This window comes from Solanum dulcamara, chromosome 1, assembly GCF_947179165.1.
Source record: "Solanum dulcamara chromosome 1, daSolDulc1.2, whole genome shotgun sequence".
Taxonomy (NCBI): domain Eukaryota; kingdom Viridiplantae; phylum Streptophyta; class Magnoliopsida; order Solanales; family Solanaceae; genus Solanum; species Solanum dulcamara.
This window is the reverse complement of record NC_077237.1, coordinates 32621964-32643342: the sequence shown is the minus strand read 5'-3', so window position 1 is coordinate 32643342 and position 21379 is coordinate 32621964.

Sequence of the window (21379 nt, the reverse complement as noted above, 5' to 3'; positions counted from 1 at the left end):
GCTTTACATACTCAGTACATATATCGTACTGACCCCCTTTTTCTCTTGGGGGCTGCGTTTCATGCTCGCAGGTACAGATGTTTATTCTGGATATCCATCAGCATAGGAGTTCCTCTCAGCTGTGTCGGAATTGCTTCACTGTTCTGGAGCCTAAATTTTGATGCTGGTCACTTAATGTATATATTTGTACATTCAGGGGTACGGCGGGGGTCTTGTCCCGCCATATGTTGTTGTTACTATTCTTAGAGGTCTGTAGACATATGTATATGTGGGTTGTTTGTGAGTCAGTTTCGATGTTACCTATTCAATATGTTGTGAATATTTTTGTTATAGCAGCCTTGTCGGCTTCCATGCCCTTTCATGATATGATACAAATGAAAGAGGCTACATGTACATGAAAAAGTTTTAAACTATTAGGGTTTTTGTATATAGTATCACATCACACACGGTTCAACTTAAGTGTAGTTGATAAATATGCATAGGAGGGTCCAGGTCGGACCCCAGTTGCGGCCTACGGGGTTGGGTCGTGACAATGTACATTATGATATGATAGAAAATATGGATCGGTCCCTACGTTCCTCGGTATTATTTCAAAATATGGATCGGGTCGTACGTTCCTTAGCATTGTTTTAAAATATAGATTAGGACGTATGTTCCTCGGTACTATTTTAAAGTATGGATTGGGCCGAACTTTCCTCAGTATATTTTACTATATAATAATGGCACCGAGTCCCATAGTGGGTCGAGTGCGGTACGATATGTACCCCACGTTTACACCGTGACCCTTACTAAAGGGTCGGATATGATGGTATGATGTCGTATATGATGATATGGTAACACCGAGTCCTACAGCAGGCCGGGAGTGATATATGAGGATGTATACATGCCCTCTTTTCATAAGACACAGGTATAGTGAATTGTTAACTGTCATACTCGTTACTTGCATCCCTATTTTAGTGTTGTCTCAGTTATGTTATGTTTTACATACTCAGTACATATGTCGTACTGACCCCCTTTTCTTGGGGGGCTGCATTTTATGCCCGCAGGTACAGATACAGGTTTTAGGAGTCCGTCAGCTTAGGATTCTGTTCAGCTCAGCTAGAAGAGGATCTATCATATCGGAGCCTAGTTTTGGCACTCGCCGCTGATGTATATAATTGTTTTTATTTATCTAGGGGTACGGTGGGGGTCTTGTCCCGCTATATGTTATTGTTAATATTTGTAGAGGTCTGCAGACATGTATATATGGGTTGTGTATGTTAGTTTGGTTCAGCTGGGTCTACATGGTATGTTGTACGTGTTATTATGTTATGGCAGCCTTATTGGCTTGTGTGTCCTTTCATGATGGAATACAAATAAAAAAGGCTACAGGTTTATGAAAATGTTATCACCCAATAGGGTTCCATTACATGGTATTATTTTATTTATAGTTCGACTTGACCACAGGTTATAGATATGTATATGGGAGTCCAGGTCGGACCCCAGTCGTGGCCTATGGTGTTGGGTCGTGACACCTAAATTCACCACATACAATCCTAACTCACATGAGCATAATTTAAAACAAGTAGACCATAACCTACCTTGAAGTAGATTACTGTGCTCTAAAGTCCATGAATCTGAAGCTTTTCCATTCTGAATCACCTCCATTCACAGCCACATTATTAAAATATTGATCACTATGTTATTTCAGACTTTTTGAAACCAAAATCGCATAATTGAAGTCAAACCCAAAATTGGGTCTAAAATAGGATTGTGGGACCCATACTGAGAATTTTGAAATTGACTCTGTGAAAAGGTCCTAAGTAGCTCCACGAACTCATACCCCGATAATGGGCGCAAACCGAGTTAAAATTGAGCTAAAACAATTCATGCAATAAATTCACCATTAATGCCCCAAAATAAAGCTATAGCAGCCCCTATTGGGTAGATATTACCTCCACACGATGCTCCCTGCACTTCCATGAAACTTTGCTGTGAATCCACACTAATTCCAGACCCAATGCAACTAAATTTCCCAAAATAGAGTCCCAAGCTCGAGATATTGAACTCTGAAAACTTGGAGAAATGCTGAAAAATGGGTCTGGTCATAATTAAAAGACTAGACAAAAGACCTCCACGAATGCAGACCCAAGGCTATGAATGTGGCAGTCAAAGGAACTGGGTCAACTCTGACCCTTCTCCACGTACGTGGAACGCTACCTGCGAATGCGGAGTGATGCAATTTGGATTACACCAAGATTGTTCACTCGAAGTTAAGCTCGAGACCTTAAAAGAATGAAAGCATTGTTCATGAAGCTAGAGGTTCTTGAGCTTGTGTTTATAGAGAAGAAAGGTTTCCATGCATTAGACATCTCTTGAAGAGGTGAAGGGAAGATGATTAAAAAAGTTGGCACATTCAGAGACTCGCCAAGCAGACTCGACAATGACTCCCAGCTTGCCAAAACCTCCATTAATGCTAGAAATTAGTTCCTAAGATTTAGCTCATAGACCCATTCAGTGATCCGATGAATCGATTAGGCGAGGTCCACCCATCTCACTGATTCATTCCACGAGGATAACCCAGCTCGCCGTTTTGCCTATTTTGGGACACTATTGGGCCTCTTTTGTAAAAACTATCTAAAACTATAAATAGCTAGTTTAGGTTCTTTTTTCAGGTAGATTACTTTGATATTGAATATTGTTAATGTGAACCTCTTAAGGGAGTGATCTTGGTGAAATCTTTTCATTGAAAAATTAATTAGAAATGGTCATTGTAGGATGAATCTATTTCCCTCGAGGTCATCATAAGAGTTAGGTTCTTCTTGTGGGATTAATGGATTGAGGTCTTAAGGTTTAATATACCTTTTGGTTGCTTTCTATTTCCTCTTTTTTTGTCTATCTATCTATCTTTTTTTCTTGTCTTTAATTTCAGCATTTTTATTTGTAAGTCGTAGTGAGAATTACATCATTTTGTATCAGAGTCATGCTTAGATTCGTTCCTATGAGTCTAGTCTAAGGTTTGTTACTACAAAAAGAAAAGAGTCAAAAAAATATTTTGAGAAAAACCCAAAAATATTTTTGTTCATTTGGGTCTTGTTTGAAGTTTCTAATGCTAGATTATGTTCCCTGGCCTTATTTGAGTCTAAATATGAGATTTGGTAGAAATTGGGGTAAGATTGAATGTTCCACCATTGTTGAGTGAAGAAGATGCAAATGGGTTTTGAAATCTCAAGGATTTGGCAAGGAATTGAGAGATAAAAAGTATTGGGAATTATTTCCAACATCAAAAGGGATCTCCATCTCAAATTTTTTTATGAGCCAAAATTATTAAGGGTTTTATTTTAGATATTCATCTTGTTCATAGTTGTTATGACCCAACCCCGTAGGCCGCGACTGGAGTTCGACCTGGACCCCCTTATGCGTATCTATCAGCTACCCTTAAGTTGAACTGTGTGTGATATGATACCATACACAAATTCCAATGGGTCAAAACTTTTTTTTTCATAAACCTCTAGCCTCAATCACCTGTATCATAACAGAAAAGGGCATGCGAGCCGACGAGGCTGCCATACCACGAAAACATTTGCAATACGTCATATGAGAACAACTAAAACAAACTTACAAATAACCCACATACACATGTCTACAGACCTCTAAGAGTAATAACTGCATCACATGGCGGGACAAGGCCCCCGTCGTACCCCTGAATAAATAAATATGTATATTAAATGAACAGTATCAAAAATTAGGCTCCAGGACAGTGAAGCACTTCCGACATAGCTGAGAGGAACTCCTAAGCTGACCCATCTCCAAAATGAAAATCTGTACCTGCGGGCATGAAACGCAGCCCCCCGGAGAACGGGGGGTCAGTACGACATATGTACTGAGTATATAAAGCATACCATATCATAACTGAAACAACAACTGAAATGGGGATACAGAAGACATGTATAATAGTTAATAGATCACTGTACCTGCAGCTTAGGACATGCAGTCATATACCTTATCATACCCTGTACCCGGACCTCTAGTGAACTCGATATCATAATCGTTTCATCATAATCATGTGTCATCATATCATCATGTATATCATTTTATCATGTCATCGTATACGGCATCATATCATCATATATGGCATCATCTCATATGTCATCACAGTATATCCAGTCCACTCTGGGACTCGGGGTCATAAATATACCCCTATATTTTCATATGCATGCCTACATAAAGTATTCGGTCCTTTAGTGAGGGACTCGGTGAAAGAGTAGTGTACATCTATAGCGTACCATCATCATATAGTAAAATACGTCAAGGAACGTTTGGCCTGATCCGTAATTTTAAAATAATGCCGAAGAACATATGGCTTAATCCACATTTTCCATTATATCATCATATATATATCCGACCCGATACGCGGTGACGAGTATCATCACATACGGCGTCATCGTATGCTTTACTTTATCGTATATGGCATTTCATCCTCGTATACTTCATACACATATACAGTCGGCCCGGGACTCGGTGAACGAATAGTAAAACTAGGCACGACCGCTTTCTCGGCCCCCTTATGGGACTCGGAGGAAGATGGGTTACAGTGTGCTCGAGTAGAGTGGTGAGAAACTATATGTAACAAAGTCATCATTTGAGACTCAATGAAATAGTCAAGTGAATCGTCACTTGAAGATCAGAGTAGTACTCGTCTTAAGTATCTTCTAAACATCGTTACGGAGCATATCAACTGGAGTTTCAGGAATCGTAGACGTGTATTAAGACAAGGTTAAACAGCTTATGGAAGTAGAGACATTTGTCGTCGCAGAGACTTTAGGAATAGGAGCTGACACATTCAAGTATTATTCAGCAGATAGGAGACTCGAGGGCAGTTCAACTATTTTAAGAATTTTAATACCAGGTAGTAAATAAAAGTCACAAGTTATACTTGGAGCATATAACTGGAACTACCTCCACCTCATATCATATTCTATTACATTTATACCTAATATATTCCAAAAGAAAGAACAAACAGGCTTTACATATACTACTGTTCATGATCTGGCAGCCTGGAAAGGCAATAACTCAACTATTACCGAAGTCTTAACTTTACAAAGTGAATACAGTTTATGAATTACACTTGGAATTTCACGAGTGGAATTATTCCCACATTTCATAGACAAATTATTCATAGCTTATACCTAAGACATGCCCAAAAGAAAAGAAGAATAGCTCTATATACCTATTATGGGTTAGTCTTTGTCCTGGTCGCCTTGTCATCCCGTGAACCTAGGTAACATGAAATCAATATGAAAATCAACCTCTTTATACCTTTCAGTGTCTTACATTACTTAAGAGTATTCATAAACCCCATTCCCTCGCTCGCCTTCTCGACTAGTTCCTTAACTAGTTAAGGCGTTAACGAAAATCGGACAGCACCTCCCCTATAATGTGCCCTATCCGAATTCCCAATCACGTCCCTAATATCTACAGAAAACCAACAACATAACCAGAAGCTTGTATATATAGAAAACTTTGCAACATTATACATTACAACCTCCGAACGACTCACTCGAATTTACGATATCCAAAATAGGGTTTCTAGTTTTTATTCTGCAAAACCTGTAATCGAACGAAGCTTGGAATTGTGTGGATGAAACCAGAAGATACCACACCTATTTTATCACACATTTAGAACCTGCAACACACACCACACAACCAGCATCAGCCTCCAAACACACCACGCCTCACTTCGACTACAATTTAACTACAACGACTTCCATTTAGATTGTTTCTTTCGCTGAGCATCCCCACGATTTTTTTCATACATACAGAAGTATACAAGGTACATAATACACTCCTTAAAAACCCCATAAAGTCCAAATTTAAAGGAGAAACCTTATCTTACCCAAAATTGGCCAAAACTCGTCAAAACTTGCTTCGAAAATCTTTTGTCGTGCTGAAACGGAGTGGACTGTTTTTGACACCTCTTCGCTGCCCCAAATTATGATTTTAAGCTATTAAAAATCTTTATACAACCGTGGTATACCGTAAATAATTAATTAACAGAACAAAATTGGGCCTTACCTCTTTTCTTGCTCAAACCCGTAGCCCTCCTTATTTGTTCTTCAAGTTTTTCCTTCAACTCTCTCTTGCTTGTTTCGAGTGTCACGCTGAAGATATGGTTCCTTAGGCATCATAGGATACATATATACATCTCCATGTGGTTGAGGAACACCGTAGATAATTAATTCACGGGGAAAAATTGGAGGACTTACCCTTTTTCTTCCTTAGTTGCTGTAGGTCTCCTTTTTCCTCTCTCTAAGAGTTTTTCTAAGTTCTTGGCTGATTTTTTTGGATACTGAACAAGTTAATAGTCACAATACATACATGTATATGCTGGATTAGGAGGTGACACATGTCATCCCTATAGGGTGACACATGTCCATCCCCTATTAGGCCATGGATCCATGCTATGAAGGAGGGGCTACCACGTGGAAGTAGGGCCCACCTCCCCCAAGCAGCTCCATCACCTACTTGACCCTAAGTAGGTGCATCACCTTCTTGCTTGAGGTGCTGCCATTTGTCGCTCCTCCATTGGCTTCCACGTGTCATCTTTTCCCCTTCCTCGTGGGTTCATAATCTCCTCTTATTTTAGGAGCCTATGTAATCCATGCTACGTAAGCTTGGTATGTCCTTAAGAAACTCAAGTGTATAAGACTTCTAAATTAGTAGCTTACGTAGGTAAATCGAGTCCTACGACTCATTACTTGGCCTCCAATCCCTTCCGAATTCTTATGACTCTATTTCCAACCTTCTCTTATATAGGGTATCACATTCTCCTTTCCTTGGAGTCGTTTGATAGTGTCGTAGCTTATGCGGCTCACATGATAATGTCTAAAGAACTTAAGAGACATTTTGAGCTTGAGAGTGTGGGGTGTAACATCCTTCCCTCCTTTAGAATATTTGTCCCCGAATGTTGAATAAAACTTCCCTTAAGACTTTATACAAACTGTAGGGAGATTCCCTTCTATTGCAATAACATACATTTTCATCCAAATAATTAATATATGAGTTCCAGGAGTCGGGGTTTACCCATAGACATTTGGAAATAGGTACGGATACCTGTGTTCCATGTCCTCTTTAGTTTCCTAAGTTATTTCTTCATGATTCTTATTCCGCCACGGCACCTTGACAAAAGCTACGTCCTTAGTTCGCACCCCTTTTTGATCTGCCGATCCAGGATGGCAATAAGTTTCCCCTCATAGGATAACTCCTTGTTACATAAACCTCCTCCCCGGGAAATATTTTGGGAGGGTGATTTATATACTTGCGGAGTATTGATCTGTGAAAACTGAATGTATTGCTTCAAATCGTACAGTAGGTCCCACTCATAGGCAGCTTTATCCATTATAACCCATATAATCTTATACTTCCGTAGAGTGTGAGGTCAGCTTGGAACCTACCTTAATTGCCTTCCATTTCTGAGTCGGGATTCCCATCCCCCGTAATAAGCTATCAAGCCTCTGATGCTCCACTTCGTGTAAGCTATTATACAATTCCTCTTAATTCAACTTGTAACACCTTAGGTATGCTATCTTGCTCTTTTACTCAGATCTTCTTTCTAGTTTTACTACCAAATATTATGTTGTAATTCTTACACAAACGTGTGTAGGTACTTAGAGAAATTCAGAAAATGTCTTAGCATCGCTATACTAGTGGCTTACCTCCTTCAGTCGAGGTCAAGTCTCCACTATAGCTTTTGTCCTTAAGATCGATTATATCTTACTAGTTCTGCCTCGAACCATCTTACACTTTTCCTTAATCGATTCTAAATGTGGCCATCACACTGCTATTACCGACTTCTTTTTATCGAGTAATCCCTTGATCTTACTCTTAATATGCGAATGTTTGTAGGCCACACAACTATTCTTGTGCTATTTGCATGAAGTGCGTTCCATTTTAGTTTTAATCTTTCCTTCTCTTGGCTTACTCTGCTCTACATGTGTCATTGTACTACCATGAACTTACAGTCTCTTTTGTCATACTTATTTTGTTTCCTTTTTCATTTCCTAGGGGGTCACCCATCCCAGTGCTACTCTCAGCCAAGCACGCTTAACTTCGGAGTTTAGACGGAATCTGGTGCATTAGTGCGGGTATGATCGCGTCCATCCCTTATGGGGTCTCGTTTGAAGTTTAAGCGTTCCCATTTATATATGATAGCGTCGGTTGATTTTCTCTTACGCTTGTACTTCTCTTGTCCACTTTCCCCCTTTTAGGGTGTACCCATGTCATCCTCCGTTTATTTTCAGCTATTCACACGCGAATGATTTTACTCCAACATTTTTAACATGCTGCACCATGTCCACATCTTCTGTTAGATTGTCCATACGTTTGATTTCTCTTATAAGAACCCCTAGTACAACCATAGGGTGCTTTGGTATTTGCAATATATCATATAAAATCTCATCTGACGGTTGGTACTCGAGTAACATCCATAATGTAGCAGTGCATTCAATGTCATATTCCATTTATCCCAATCAGTAATTGGCTCGTGCCCATGATCGGTTCAAATTCTCCACTCGGGAGTACTTATACTTTAATGATCCGTGTTTCGAGCTTCATCATAACACTAGCCTAATTTCAGTAGATACCACTTATTCTTCTAATAACCTCATAATACAGCAGTTGTTTTGTAAATCGACATTCCCTCTCCTTGCAGGATCTCACTAATCTCCAAGGTGGAGTCACGTATACATAATACTTCTTCATGCCTCATGAGCTTTCATCTTTGTCGTGTGCTTAAGGCTCACTTCTAATCCTGCTTAAAACTATATCAACTTCGTTGTAGTAGTGGCCTTATCTTATCACCTTTTTATCGTACTATACCTTTAGTTCATAACTGTCTATTGCCCTTTTCGTTCGATACTCATACTTAATTAATCACATCTATCTTGAGTGCCTCCCTTGGTAATCGTTTCACTCCTCTTGTCTATGTCCATTTGATTTTGTGTACAAGGAGTTCCATGTTACTCCTATATCCTCCGAAAAACATAAGTTTTACATGACCTTCCTTTCTCATTTTCAAAACATCTCTTGTTTATCTTTATCTACTCTTAGTATACCAGTCATTTCTGGCATTCATCCTGTTTTGTCGCTCGTTTTCACTTTCGCTGCCCTTTGACCATTTATTCTAAACTCTCCCTATAAAGTTGTGCAAGTCCTTCTTACTCGTTCACTATTTGCCCTTCTATTCTTCCTAAATCACCTCGTATCCTTCAATTACTTCTTTACTAGGCTTTCCTTATTCTCATAATGATCTTCGTTATATTCACATAGTATCTTGTTTGCATTCAATCCCATAGTATAACACTGTTTAACCTTCTTCACGATTCTTACTATGGGTTACTTACCCTTCTTAGTTAGTCTTATCCTTAACGTCTCACAAGCTGTCTTATTAATACTTCACATCCGTCACCATCCTTTGTCCCTTGTACTCTCGTCTTCATCATATTGTTACTTATTTTAACTATAACTTGTCATAGTTTATCCTTATGTGCCAATTCAGTCAGTTCCTTAATATATCGTTCTATTCAGATCTATCAGTCTTTCCTAAGTCAGCTTCATTGGCTTATAGGTCCTTTCCAACTTCGTTCTACTATACCAGTATTGACCTCCTAGTTTCTATTGCCATTAATTTTGCAATTAACTTATTTTTCAAGGTCGACCATATTTGTTTAGTCAAATCTCATCATTATTGTGAGCACAACCTTTCAAGACATACTACAGCCCTGTATCTCATTCTTTTTTTATTTCTAAAAAAAATTTGGGCAGAGTTTCCTCTGTATTTCTTACTATCTCAGCACTTGCACGCAGAAAATACCAACAATGCCTCACAGGGCACACATGTATATATTCAGATCATATCAGATTATAGCCACACAGGGCACATGTATATAGTCATATCATCTCATCTTGCAGCCACACAGCGTGCCCACAATTAACAGTATGGAAATAGACTTACCTGTTATGTCCACTCAAGCTGCACCTGTTATACTTTCCTGTTTACCTTTCCTTTCACTTTTCAATTGTATATGTCAATCGCATTTCAATACCTTACTTGATATATGTATTTCGTGCCTTTGCTTACCTGCGTGCTGTGTAACTTCTGATATCGTCAGTTGCTTGCTTTTATCGATGTGGTCCTCTTACTAAAATCACCGGTTAGTATGAGGAATTTCATTCCTTATGACTCAGCTCTATTGCACGATCTTTGATATGAAAGAAAGTAACATTCTAAATGTCCTGTAGCCTCCTGTCTATAGATGTGGTACACAACACACCGATAGACAAGACTCTACTAGACACGGTCTGTAGACATTCTAAGGACGAACTGCTCTGATACCACTTCTGTCATGACCCAACCCCATAAGCCGTGACTGGGGTCCGACCTGGACCCCCTTATGCGTATCTATCAGCTACCCTTAAGTTGAACTATGTGTGATGTGATACCATACACAAATCCCAATGGGTCAAAACTCATTTTTCATAAACCTCCAGCCTTATTCACTTGTATCATAACAGGAAAGGTCATGCGAGCCGACGAGGCTGCCATACCACAAAAACATTTGCAATACATCGTATGAGCATAACTGAAACAAACTTACAAATAACCCACATACACATGTCTACATACCTCTAAGAGTAATAACTGCATCACATGGCGGGACAAGGCCCCCGTCGTACCCCTAAATAAATAAATATGTATATTAAATGAACAGTATCAAAAATTAGGCTCCAGGACAGTGAAGCATTTCCGACATAGGTGAGAGGAACTCCTAAGCTAACCAATCTCCAAAATGAACATCTGTACCTGTGGGCATGAAACGCAGCCCCCCAAAGAACGGGGGGTCAGTACGATACATGTATTGAGTATATAAAGTATACCATATCATAACTGAAACAACAACTGAAATGGGGATACAGAAGATATATATAATAGTTAACAGATCACTATACCTGCAGCTTAGGACATGTAGTCATATACCTTATCATACCCTGTACCCGGCCCTCTAGTGAACTCGATATCATAATCATTTCATCATAATCATGTATCGCCATATCATCATGTATATCATTTTATCATGTCGTCGTATACGGAATCATATCATCATATATGGCATCATCTCGTATGTCATCACAGTATATCCGGTCCACTCTGGGGCTCGGAGTCAGAAATGTATCCCTATATTTTTATATGCATGCCTACATAAAGTATCCGGCCCTTTAGTGAGGGACTCGGTGAAAGAGTAGTGTACGTCTATAGCGTACCATCATCATACAGTAAAATACATCGAGGAACGTTCGGCCCGATCCGTAATTTTAAAACAATACCGAAGAACATACGGCTTAATCCATATTTTCCATTATATCATCATATATATATCCGACCCGAGACGCGGTGACGAGCATCATCACATACGGTGTCATCGTATGCTTCACTTCATCGTATATGGCATTTCATCCTCGTATACTTCATACACATATATAGTCGGCCCGGGACTCGGTGAATGAATAGTAAAACTAGGCACGACCGCTTTCCCGGCCCTCTTATGGGACTTGAAGGAAGATGGGTTACAGTGTGCTCGAGTAGATTGGTGAGAAACTATATGCAACAAAGTCATCATTTGAGACTCAATGAAATAGTCAAGTGAATCGTCACTTGAAGATCAGAGTAGTACTCGTCTTAAGTATCTTCTAAACATCGTTACGGAGCATATCAACTGGAGTTTCAGGAATCGTAGACGTGTATTGAGACAAGGTTAAACAGCTTATGGAAGTAGAGACATTTGACATCGCAGAGACTTTAGGAATAGGAGCTGACACATTCAAGTATTATTCAGCAGATAGGAGACTCGAGGGCAATTCAACTATTTTAAGAATTCTAATACCAGGTAGTAAATAAAAGTCACAAGTTATACTTGGAGATTATAACTGGAACTACCTCCACTTCATATCATATGCTATTACATTTATACCTAATATATTCCAAAAGAAAGAACAAACAGGCTTTACATATACTACTGTTCATGATCTGGCAGCCTGGAAAGGCAATAACCAACTATTACCGAAGTCTTAACGTTACAAAGTGAATACAGTTTATGAATTACACTTGGAGTTTCACGAGTGGAATTATCCCAACATTTCATAGACAAACTATTCATAGCTTATACCTAAGACATGCCCAAAAGAAAAGAAGAATATCTCTACATACTTGTTATGGGTTAGTCTTTGTCCCGGTCACCTTGTCGTCTCGTGAACCTAGGTAAAATGAAATCAATATGAACATCAACCTCTTTAGACCTTTCAGCGACTTACATTACTTAAGATTATTCATAAACCCCATTCCCTCGCTCGCCTTCTCGACTAGTTCCTTAACTAGTTAAGGCGTTAATGAAAATCGGACAGCACCTCCCCTATAATGTGCCCTATCTGAATTCCCAATCACGTCCCTAATATCTAAAGCCAACCAACAACATAAACAGCAGATCGTATATATAGAAAACTTTTCAACATTATACATTGCAACCTCCGAACGACTCGCTCGAAATTACGATATCCAAAATAGGGTTTCTAGTTTCTATTTTGCGAAACATTTAATCGTACGAAGCGTGGAATCATGTGGATGAAACCAGCAGCTCCCACACCTATTTTAGCACACATTTAGACTGCAACACACACCACACAACCAGCATCAGCCTCCAAACACACCACACCTCACTTCGACTACAATTTAACTACGACGACTTCCATTTTGATTGTTTCTTTCGCTGAGCATTCCCATGATTTTTTTCATACATACAGAAGTATAAAAGGTACATAATACACTCCTTAAAAATCCCATAAAGTCCAAATTTAAAGGAGAAAACCTTACCTTACCCTAAATTGGCCAAAACTCGTCAAAACTTGCTTCGAAATTCTCTTGCCGTGCTGAAATGGAGTGGACTATTTTTGACACTTCTTCGCTTCCCCAAATTATGATTTTAAGCTATTAAACATTGTTATACAACCAAAATATACCGTAAATAATTAATTCACAGAACAAATCGGGCCTTACCTCTTTTCTTGCTCAAACCCGTAGCCCTCCTTATTTGTTTTTCAAGTTTTTCCTTCAACTCTCTCTTCCTTGTTTTGAGTGTCACGCTGAATATATGGTTCCATAGGAATCGTAGGATACATATATACATCTCCACGTGGTTGAGGAACACCGTAGATAATTAATTCACGGGAAAAAATTGGAGGACTTACCCTTTTTCTTCCTTAGTTGTCGTAGGTCTCCTTTTTCCTCTCTAAGAGTTTTTCTAAGTTCTTGGCTGATGTTTTTGGATAATGAAAAAGTTAATAGTCACAATACATACATGTATATGCTGGCTTAGGAGGTTACACATGTCATCCCCATAGGGTGACACGTGTCCAGCCCCTATTGGGCCACAGATCCATGCTATGAAGGAGGGGCTGCCATGTGGAAGTGGGGCCCACCTCCCCCAAGCAGCTGCATCACCTACTTGACCCTAAGTAGGTGCATCACCTTCTTGCTTGAGGTGCTGCCACGTGTTGCTCCTCCATTGGCTGCTACGTATCATCTTTTCCCCTTCCTCGTGGGTTCGTAATCTCGTCTTATTTTAGGATTCTATGTAATCCATACTACGTAAGCTTGGTATGTCCTTAAAAAACTCAAGTGTATAAGACTTCTAAATTAGTAGCTTATGTAGGTAAATCGAGTCCTATGACTCATTACTTGGCCTCCAATCCCTTCCGGATTCTTATGACTCTATTTCCAACCTTCTCTACTATAGGTTATCACATTCTCCTTTCCTTGGAGTCATTTGATAGTGTCGTAGCTTATGCGGCTCACATGATAATGTCTAAATAACTTAAGAGACATTCCGAGCTCGAGAGTGTGGGGTATAACAATAGTGTTCTTGAGGGATATTCAAATCTACAGGAAGAAGGAATCTACAAAAGAAGGTGTTTAATCCAAAAGGAAAGGAAAGAGAAAGTGTGTAAGTGTTAGTGCACAAGGGAATTTACCAAATAAATAAAGGAGTACAAGGGGGACCACAAAAGCAAAAAATTAAGAGGTTCTCAGGTGCACACGCTATTCTATTCCTCGAGCCTGACTTTACTCGCCAAAGTCCATACGGCGACTCGCCGAATTGCCACTGATATTGCTGAATTGCCAAAACTTTCTATCAAGTTTGCCGATCTGAACTTCAAATTGGCGAGTTAAACTTCAACTTTGGTGAAGAAAACATTGAATTCGGCAATCCGAACATCATTTTATGCTACCAATCTCAGTTTCTAATTCCTTAGATTCCTTTTCTTGATTATAATTTATTGTTGTGATTCCTAAACTAATTTTCAACTAGTAATTAATATACTTGTCGATTATTAGTTCTTGAATTCATTTTTTGTTAGTGTTTCTTTCATACTTTTATTTGTTTTACTTTGTAGTTAACTTCTTAATTCAAGTCAGTTTGTTTTTAATCGAGTCGTCTATTTTTCTTGAAATAAGAATCCACTTCGTCCAAGCGTAGCAAATTGATACTTCGTGATTGATCAAGTATAAGAAACTTTCAACAATTAGCTGAACCAACTTATAAGGCAATCAAAGGTGTGAAAATATGAGAGATTGTGAGATTTTATTTTCCTAACGCTAGCATTTCTTGTTGTATTTGAGTGTCTATAAGCAAGTACAATGACATCGAGAGATGAATCATAATGCTACGAGAGTTATTACTAATGAGTCTCTATTGGAGGCCATTAAGGGTCTCTCTCAATGGATCGATACTATAGATAGTAGAATAGTGAATGTCGAGGGGCGTGTTAGTTCTTCAACTTCTACTTACCAACCAAATTACCATGCAACATCGAGTAGGCATGCACAGAACACTCCATCTACCATTTCACCTAACACTCTGCACTAAATATCAACCCAACATTGCAAGATCATATTCTCATGCAATAAACCAATGTAAATGTTAACCAAGCCCGCAAATTGCTCTTCGACAAGTTCAATTTAACCAAGATCCACAATCCAAAATCCACCAATCCAAAGGGAAGAAGTTTAGAGGCATGAGCAACGAGACTAGTTTGAGGGGTATGGAGATATGTTCAAAAGCTTTTTCTACTAAAATAACTGCTTTTCTTGCACAAGAATTTGCAGAAACAACTGATGATTAAAGGAACATATCATGCAATAGGAATTTTGGGTTCCCCTAAATTTACAAAGGTCTGTGCTCGAGCCATGCATCCCAATGTCGACTCCCAAGAGACAAAATAAACCCTGTGGTTGTCCTTAGTTTAGTCAAAGGTATTCCGGCCAAGCTTCATCTAACACTCTGGATCAAAAATTTGACAAGGATAAGGTGCCTAATCCTAAGGCATAATGAGGAGCTCCTAGCGGTCAAGTTGTTTCTTCGTGCAAGAAGTTTGGGAAAAATAATAGAGGAGAATGCTTAGCGGGATTGGATGTGTGATACAAATGTGGAAAGTCAGGCCATCATGCTAAAGAGTGTAGGAGTGTAGATAGACCCCAGACTCAGACTTAGGCTACCGTTCATCCAGATCAGTGTGCTACTACTTCGTGTGACGGTCAGTGCCAAAATAGATTTATGACTAGTACGTTGAAAGTCTTCGACTTTGATATTTATGCATTGTTAGATCCATCAAATTACTATGGTGCAAATCCTAAATTGGTGAATTTTGAAGGAAACGCACAGAGGGGTGGAGGCCAGCAAAATTATGGCAACACTTATAACCCCAGTTGAAGGAACCATCCAAACTTCTCTTGTTGTGGAAACAAATAGAACCAGCACCAAGGCCAAGGTCAATATATACCACAAAGAGGAGGCTAGCACTACAATTAGCAAGGCCAGAGTAGATAATAATCAAGTAGTGCAGGAAATATGAACGTGGAAGACATGCTTAAAAAACTCATGGCTGACCAAGCTAAGCTAGCTGCAAACGTTCATCAGTATCAAATCACTACTCAAAATTTAGAGAAACAGGTGGGACAGCTAGCTAGTGCTCAAAATTCTCACTTGCAAGGTGGTTTACTAGGTAACACTGATCTAAACCCCAAGCAGGTAAATATTATGAGCACACGAAGTGGACGACCACTAGCTGAGCTAGTACCATAAAGAAAAGGTAGTAAAAGTAAAGATAAAGATGTAGAGGTTGAAGTTGGTGAGCATAGCTTACCATAGAAGGAGCAAGAACCAAAGAGAAAACCACCTCCCCCATTCCCAAAAAAAATTAAAAAGAAGAAGGAGGAGGAATGTTTTGAAAAATTCATAGATATGCTTAAATAGGTTCAAATTAACTTGCCTTTGATTGATGTGTTGCATGGTATTCCCAAATATGCCAAGTTTATCAAAGATATTGTAGCCAACAAGAGCAAGTTAGCTAATTTTGAAACGGTGGCACTAACTGAAGAGTGTAGTTCAAGGGTCTTAAACAAAGTAAAGCTACCAGCTTAGCAAAAAGATCCAGGTAGTTTCATGGTACAGGTAACCATTGGTAAGTGCAGTAATGCAAGAGCTCTCTGTGATCTAGGTGCAAGTATAAACTTGATGCCTAGATCTATGCTTAATAAGTTTGTCCTAGGAGAACCTAAACCAACTACTATTTTGTTATAATTAGCTGATCGTTCTATAGCTAGACCTGATCGTATTATTGAGGATGTGTTAGTTAAAGTAGGATCCCTTATCTTTCCTGTTGATTTTGTTGTATTAGATTTTGAGCCTGATCCAGAAGTTCCTTTTATTTTGGGGTGTCCTTTCTTAGCAACAAGAGGTGCACTTATTAATGTAGCTATAGGTAGATTGACTATGAGAGCACATGACAAAGTAGAGGTGTTTGATGTATATCAGGCACTGAAATTGCCTGCAGTCTATGAAGATTTCTCTATTATAACTATCATCGATAAGGAAGTGGAAGCTCACTATATTTTAGCAAAGGACCCTTTAGGTAGAGAATTGATGGGTCAAGATATTGAAGGTGATAGGGAAGCTAAAGATCTAGCTAGTGTGCTTGACATTCCGAATGTCAGCATATGGAAAACGAATGTGGAACTATTAAACAGAGAATTGGGTCCTTCACCCAAGCCACCTTGAAGAAGCTCCAAACTTGGAGTTGAAGCAACTTTTAGCCCTTCTCAAGTATGCTTTTCTTAGAGTTAATAATACTTTACATGTCATTCTTTCATCTTATTTGTTTGAGATGTAGATCACATCAGCACTTAAGGTGTTAAAAAGGCACAAGAAAGCAATTTGATGGCAAATGGCTGATCTCTATGGCATCAACCCCACTTTTTGCATGCATAGGATTTTCATGGAAGAAGGACATAAGGCTAGTGACAACCACGACTTCAGATGAACCCTGTCATGAAAGAGGTGGTGAAGAAAGAGATAATTAAGTGGATAGATGTAAGAATTATATACCCAATCTGTGACAACAAGTGGGTAAGCCCAGTTCAGTGTGTACCGAAGAAAGGGGGAATGGCTGTGGTGACTAATGAGAAGAATAAGTTAATCCCTATTAGAATAGTGACCGGATGGCATATCTGCATGGATTACAAAAAGTCAAATGATACCACAAGGAAAGATCACGACCCAGTGCCATTTATTGACCAAATGTTTGACAAGTTAGCAAGCCTAGAATACTATTACGTCTTGGATGGATATTCGGGCTACAACTAAATTACCATTGTACTGGAGTACTAGGAAAAGACAATGTTCACATGCCCTTATGGGACATATACATTCAAGAATATGCAATTTGGTCTTTTCAATGGTCCTTTCACTTTTTAGAGGTGCATGACATCTATCTTCCATGATATGGTGGAAGGGTTTGTAGAAATCTTTATGGATGACATTTCAATGTTTGGAAAGTCCTTTGATATCTGCTTTCATAATTTAGAGAAGGTATTTGTCATGACCCAACCCCATAGGCCGTGACTAGTGCCCGAATTGGGCACTCGTGTACATATATATTAGACATCGTCAAACTGAAACCAAACACAATATGGAGGCTTTGTGAAAATAGTATGTCATCTCAAGTGCTACATACATATATTAGGGTAACCTGACTCATGAGGAATCACAATCAATTAGAACCTCATAATACACGAGCCGACAAGGCTTTCACTACATACAATATCCCAAAATACAGGTCATATATGCATAACCGAACACATATACACACAACCCACAAATATGTCTACAAACCTCTAAGAGTATCAACAGTATCATATGGTGGGATAGGGCCCAGCCATGCCCCTGAATTAAATATATATATATACATTAAAAAGGGGTCTATACCAAAAGTTTAGGCTCAGAGACAAAGGAGTACTCCAATATAGCTGAATAGGAATCCTAGGCTGGCGGATCAACGAAGCTAGTACCTATACCTGTGGGCATGAAATGCAACCCCCCGAGGAAGGGTATCAGTACAAGATGTGTACTAAGTATGTAAAGCATAAAATATAATAGGAAAGATCATAACTGAAGTAAAGCGCCCAGGAGACAAGTATAGTAATTAATAAATCACTATACCTGTGCCTTACGAAGAAAATCATACATATCATTATCATATGTCGTACCTATCACATTATGGGACTTAATGCCCTAATCGCATCATCATATTATCATATCATCATATACATATACTATACCGCATCCGACCCTCTAATAAGGGACTCAGTGAATAAAGTTGTGTACAAATATACCATACCCGGCCCATCGTGGGACTTGGTGCCATAACCATATCATTGCATCACCATATCATCATATAGCATACCCAGCCTTCTAGTGAGAGACTCGATGGATAATGTAATAAAGTTATGCATAATAACATACCATCCCGGGACTCGGTGAAAAATGTAATAATAGTATGCACGAGCAGAGTAGTGAGTAACCATATGCATTTACATCATCGTCTGAGGCTCAATAGGATAATCAAAATGAACCATCATTTGAAAATCAAGACAGTGGTCATCTCAAGTACCTTTTGAATGTTACTATGGACCATATCAAATGGAGCCTCAAGAATCATAGACATGTATCAAGATAATGCGAAATAGCTTATGGAATCAGAGACATTTGTCATCATAGAGTCTTTAGGAATAAGAGTTTATACATCCAACTACTATTCAACATATACAAGGCTCAAGGGCAGTAGATCAGCTACTTTATGAGTTTTAACATCCAGAAGTGAATAAGGATCATGGATCATACTCGGAACTTATGAATGAAATTTCTCCAAAGCTCATATCGTATATCACTTATATTTAAAACATGCCAAAAGAAGGAAGGAATAGTTTTACCTTCCTATTATAGATCAACTGTAACCAAGCTTGCTTTATTACCCATTTAGCCTATTTAATAAGAAAGTAACACTATTATTAATAAACTACGACTTTCTATCTTATAAATCTACAACTAATCACCTATAGAAATCATTTCCTCATTTACACTTCTCGATTAGTATTTTGATTAGTTAAGAACTTAACAAAAATCGGGCAGCATTTTCTCTATATAACTCGCCTAACTCAAACTTCCAATTAATCTCTAATTATCATAGCAACACCAACAACAACGATAACGACCTAATAACTTCTCCTCACCCTTGTTCAATTCAAATCATTAACATCTAAGATCTTACATCAAATAGATCAATATACGTTTCTTATACGATACCTTATATGCTTGCTTTCTTTCGAATTTATGAGCCATATTAACAACAACATGACAGCAACACCAACCTCTATCCACACACAATAAAACTACCTTAACATCAGTTTAATACAAGTTCTGAACAGCCTACCAAACCTACGACACCAAAATATGATTTTCGATCTTTATTTCATAAAATTACAAACACACAGAAAAGAGCATAACATTGTTGTGAACAGCAGCACCCATACTTATCTATACCATATTTCCAGCCCTTCAACATAAGCAAACTACCTTTAAATACAATACCATAATAATGACAACACTAATCAAACCTTAATCCAACTAGAATAACTTCAATTCTGTCCATTTACAACGTCAACAATAACCATATAATTTTCTTACTTCCAATTATACTTAATACAAATTAATCCCTCTATTACAACATCCTTAACTCCAATTTTAAAAGAAGAAACCTTATCTTAGCAACTTGACTAAACTAGTGGATTCACGTTGGACCTTTTTGCAACTCCAATGATTAGTTTACATTGTTAATCACCTCTAATTGATCCAAAAATACCTTAGATAATTAATTTATAGATCAAGATTTGAGGTCTCACTTTGCTTCATCCATGGCCGTGATTTGCCATGGCTTGAACTCTTTTTCTTTCTCTCTAGGGTCCTTAAGGTTGAAGATGAGAAAATAAAGCTCTTAGTCATCAAGTTAAATATATATAGGCTACCTAGGGGTTGGACACGTGTCCACCCTTTATGACATATGTCCCTCTATAATCCATGCACCAATAAATTACTGCCATGTGTCTTGGTGGGGCCCCCTTAGTGGTCTAATTAAGTTAATTAATCATATTTAATCACTAATCCCCACTTAATAATATATCTAGACCAAATAAAAATTATAATCAATTCGTGTATTAATTCAAATTGGGAATAAACATCTCTATCTCATATCTCGGAATAATCTTATCCATTACTTTGAGAAAGTAGGTGCATCACCTCCTTAATTACTGCCACAAGTTCGTAAGTAGTTGTATCACCTACTTGCCTCTTTTTTTTAAATGTTGTCCACACATTCTAAGTAGGTGCATCAGCTACTTGTTCTTTTTAGTAGGTTAGCAATTAGTCTTACCTTAAGAACCTGTGTGATCCTTGCTACTCAAGATAGACGTGTACTCAAGTAACTTAATTATGTAAGACATCCAAACCAGTAGCTTAAGTAGGTCGATTATGATGATAAATTATTTGGCCCCGAACTCCTTCCAAATCCTTCCAAACCTATTTCCAAACATCACTACTCACATAGAACTAGTCTATGCAAGATATGGGGCATTACATCCTCCTTTCCTTAAGATCATTTGATAGCGTCGTGAATAACATGGATCACATGGAAGATTTAGAGGAGCTTAAAACCATTCTAATGTACAAAAGTATAGGATATGACAGTATTAGCAAGGTGTGAGGAAACGAATCTCATCCTAAACATGGAAAAGTGTCACTTCTTGGTAAAGAGGGGATTGTATTGGGGTACAAAGTTTCTAAAGATTGTTTGAAGGTAGATAGAGCTAAAATTGAAGTAATCGAGAAGCTTCCACCATTTGTTTCAGTAAAAGGTGTCTACAGTTTCCTAGGTCATGCTAGATTCTATCGGCGATTCATTA